Genomic DNA, 5,001 nt, shown 5'->3' with positions numbered 1-5,001 from the left:
GACAAGTTCAAGGAGTAGACTACGACGAGATGATCTCGATGTAGTGATGCTTAAGTAAGTTCAGGTTATTCTAGCAATTGCTGCACAATTCAATTATGAGATGTGGTAGACGAGTGTGAAAAAAAATCTTGTTTACAGAACTTCAACCAAAGACATGTATATGCTACAACCCGATGGTTTTTGACAATCCTAAGGATGCTAAAAGATATCAAAACTTCAGAGAGTTTGAAGCAAGCATAAATGAGCTGAAATCTTTGTTTCCATGGAGTAGTTAAAAAAATTGACTTCATCAAGAATGTTGAAGATGCTTGTGTTTACAAAAAGTGAGCGGGAGTGCTACTTGTGAGTTGCGTTGGGATTTTCTCGAAGAGGAGAAGATGATGCAGTACAGTAGAGATAAGTATTTCCTTCAGTTAAGAACCAATGTTATCAATCTAGTAGGAGAAACACGCAACACCTCATGAGTAGCACCTACACACAAAATAACAAATACTTGCACCCAATGCAAACAAGGGGTTGTCAATCCCTTGGGGGTTAATTGCAAGGATCAAATCTCATAGTGATAGATAGATAAATAGAAAACAAAATAAAATAAAATAAAGTGCAACAAAGTATTTTTGGATTTTGCTATATGATAAAAATAGACCCGGGGACCATAATTTTCACTATAGGCTTGTCTCTTGAACATAGCATATGGTGGGTAAACAAATTACTGTCGGACAATTGATAGAAAAGCGCATAGTTATGACGATATCCAAGGCAATGATCATATATATAGGCATCACGTCCGAGACAAGTAGACCGACTCCTGCCTGAATCTACTACTATTACTCCACACATCGACCGCTATCCAACATGCGTCTAGAGTATTAAGTTCATAAAGAACGGAGTAACGTCTTAAGCAAGATGACATGATGTAGCCAAAGTAAACCCAATTAATATGAATAAACCCCATCTTTTTATCCTTAATGGCAATGATAAAAGTACGTGTCATGTCCCTTTTTGTCACTTGGATTGAGCAACGCAAGATCGAACCCATCAGAAAGCACCTCTCCCATTGCAAGATAAATCAATCTAGTTGGCCAAACCAAACGAATAAACGGAGAGAAATACAAAGCTATAACAATCATGCATAAAAGAGTTCATAGAAGACTCAAATAATATTCATGGATAATCTGATCATAAACCCACAATTCATCGTATCCCAACAAACACACTGCAAAAAGGGATTACATCGAATAGATCTCCAAGAACATCGAGGGGAACATTGTATTGAAGATCGAAGAGAGAGAGAGGAAGCCATATAGCTATTGGTTATGGACCCGTAGGTATGTGGTAAACTACTCACACATCATCGGAAGGGCATCAAGGTTGATGTAGAGGCCCACCGTGATCGATTCCCCCTCTGGCAGAGTGCCGAAAAAGGTCTCCAGATGGATCTCCGAAGAACAGAAACTTGTGGCAGTGGAAAAAGTATTTGGGGTGGCTCTCTAATATATTGGGAATATTTAGGAATTAGGCCAGGAGGTGCCACGAGGGGCCCACAAGCCTAGGGGCTCACCTGGCAGGCTTGTCGCTACCTCGTGGCACTTCAGGTCTTCTCCTGAAGCTTCTAGGGTCCCTTCTGGTCTAGAAAAAATCGTCAAAAAGTTTCGTAGCGTTTGGACTCTGTTTGGTACTGATTTTTTGAAAAGCCAAAAACAAGCAAAAAAACAGCAACTGGCACTGGGCACTAGGTTGATAGGTTAGTCCCAAAAAATGATATATAATTGCATAATAAACATCCAAGATTAATACTATAATAGCATGAAACAATCAAAAATTATAGATACGTTGGAGACGTGTCAGGGAGCTCAATAACATTTCTAATACTTTATGTGGATGACACATTGTTGATTAAAAATAAAGTAAATTTCTCAACACGAATTAGGACTTCATTGGAAATAATTTTTCGATGAAGGACTTGGGCTAGAAGCATACATATTGGGTACAATGATCTATAATCATAGATTGAGGCACCTAATAATGCCGAGCCAAAATACATATTGACATAATATTAAAAGGTTTAGTATATTAAAATGCCAGGAAGTGTTCTTGCCGAGGTCACATGGATGTATTGACAAGGTACTAAAAGGTTTATTGAACGCCAAGAAGTGTTCTTGCCGAGGTCACAAGAAAAGTTTTGAGCAACATTATGTATCCTATGATGATTGATGAGCAAGAAAATAGGGGTGAGATTCGATATACATTTATGTATGGATTTATCATATAAGACAAGGTATGTAGACAACCAGATAGGTCCTATGCTCTAAGTGTTAAGAGCAAGATACCAAATTGATTAAGATGTTGGCCAAGTGGACAACAACGGAAAATATCCTTAAGTACTTGAGAAGTTCTAATGACATATTTCTCATAGAATGACATAACAAAGAGCTTCATTGTAAAATATCACATCGATGCATGATCATGTAAACAGTTACATTGACTAAATTAGACAATTATCGATTTCAATCAAGGTTTTGTGAACACACAGAACGAAGGCACAGTAAGATGGAATTGTTCCAAGTAGAAAACTGTGGCGGATTTTACAATAGTGGCTAAGTATATCGCCACTTTAAAAGTGGCAATGGAGCGTGTTTGGACCAAGAAGTTCATCACCGATCTTTCTACGGTTTCAAGTGTGCTCGAGCTAACGGAGCACTATTGAGAATAGTGGCGCCATAGCCCATGCCGATAAGTCGAGGTTCTACTAGGTGTTCAAACATATACGAAGCTTATTCCACATAAATTGTGAATCTTGTGGAGCATGGAGACACAAAGCTATGCAAGATACACACGAACCTGAAGATGTTAGATCCATTGATGAAGTCTACACCACAAGCAAGCATGAGCAACACTGGAATGCCATTGGTGTTACAGAACTTATGCAACTAAATTATTGACTCTAGTGCAAGTGGGACACTATTGGAAATATGCTCTAAAGGCAATAATAAAATATTATTATGCTATTTCCATGTTCACAATTAAGTTTATTTTTTGTTACAATTGTATTGGTTCTTGAATATGAGATTCATAGGAAAACCCAAATACATGTGTGGAAATGTAACACCAATTGATCCCTAATCATGCCTCTAAGACTAGCTCATGTATTGATGATGATCTTGTTTTCCTAGTCATGAGCATTGTTAGTATGTGTCAATAAATGAAAACACCATTGTGATTGTGACAACCGACTTGGATAGACCCAAGTTATGAATTACCGAGAGATGTATTCATTGTTATGTTATCGATATTTTCATATAAATTGTTCACGTTTGCATAGTTCCTTAGACCATGAGAATATCGTATGCCAACATACCGGATGGTTACTTTGGGGTTACCGAATGTCACTCCATAAATGGATGTGAACAAAGGTGATTTACGGGTATACCAGAAATATATGCCTCAGTATCAATAGTTCAAGACTGGGATTTGCTCCTCTCATGAAAGAGAGATACTCTCTAGGCCACTCAGTGTTATGGTGTCATTATCTTCTGCCAGACACTTGTAAATATGATCACGGGATACTGGAGCACGGACACGAGTAAAGAGAACACAATCTTTAACGCCGATAACTAGTATAGCGATCAAAGTGTTGATCACGAAGATACGGATAATCTCACCTCGGGTTCTGTAAATGTATCGTGAAGCAAAGGGAATGGTATTCATAAACAAAGGTTCACTCGAGAACTTCATGAATATGCGGGACTTAATAAAGGTGTCCAGATCCCACTGTTAACTATTGTCGAGGAAATGTTCTGGGACATGTTAGTTTATTTCTTAACCTGTAGGGTCACAAGTTTAATGGGTTCTAGTCCTGGTTACCGGAGAAATGAGTTAAAAATGCACCGAAATAGTTTCGGATAGTTCAGAAAGTGTTTTGGATGGTTCCAGAAGGGTCCGAGGAATTCCGAAAAGGTATAACATGATTTCGGAAAATCCGGATCTATATATAGAATATTTTTGGGGGGTCTCGAAGTGGGTTCCGGAGACATCCAAAAAATCTATTGGGTGGGACAAGCCTATAGCAGGCCCTAGGCGGAATTAGGCAAGGAGGGGAGTCCTTCCCTCCTTGCCCCAATTAGAGGAGGAGGACTCCTCCTTGAGCCCTCTTCCTCCTCCACCTATATATATATATATATGTGTGTGTGTGTGTGTGTGTGTGTGTGTGTGTGTGGAGGGCTCCCTTTAGAGACACACCAATCCAAAGTGATCTCTCCCACATAGCTCCACACTCTCCTGGTCTAATTGGCCTAAGTGTTTAGGTTCCTAATAAAAGGTGAAGAACCACTAGCCTTTCTCTCTCTCTCTCTCTCTCTCTCTCTCTCTCTGTCTCTAGTTTTCTTGTAGTTCTTTTCCCTGGACCCCCGAAGCGGGTCACCTGGATAAGCGTCATCTGGGAAGATAGGACGACACAATGAGACCCAGGGATGCGCCCGCGGCATACTACCACACAATGAATGCTCGCGAAGGCCCTTCTCGCCCATGGAGGCACATGACAGTGGCCCGGGTCCACGCACGGGCGCCCCCGGCTAGAGCGACTGAACCATCACGACACTGGGCGAAGAGGTCGACACGTGGGTTTGGCTGGCCTGTCTTGCCCGGGCCAACGAGCGAGAGGGCGATCCTGGGCACCACAAAACCACCACATGACGTTGGCCCTGGCCGAGCTAGCGGCCCATCCTTCATGGACTCCGAGGCGGTTACCCTAGGCGCGCGCCGTCCGGGGAGATCGGATGGCGTAGAGAGCCCCCGAGAGGTCACCGCGACATGCCTACCTGAAATGGATGGCGCAGAGTGCCTCTTTGCCCTCGGAGGCTCCCATGAGGCGGGTACCCCAGCATCCTTTATAGGAGTAATGTGTTCTTTTTTTCATAAATTTCCCCATGCAACGTAAGGTTGCGGTTCATTGAACTTATAGGAGAGAGTGTCTTAGGGGCACATACAACATTGAGTTGGAGA

This window comes from Triticum aestivum, chromosome 2D, assembly GCF_018294505.1.
Source record: "Triticum aestivum cultivar Chinese Spring chromosome 2D, IWGSC CS RefSeq v2.1, whole genome shotgun sequence".
NCBI classification, from domain to species: domain Eukaryota; kingdom Viridiplantae; phylum Streptophyta; class Magnoliopsida; order Poales; family Poaceae; genus Triticum; species Triticum aestivum.
The sequence above is the reverse complement of the archived record's forward strand: the minus strand, read 5'-3'. Positions refer to the sequence as shown.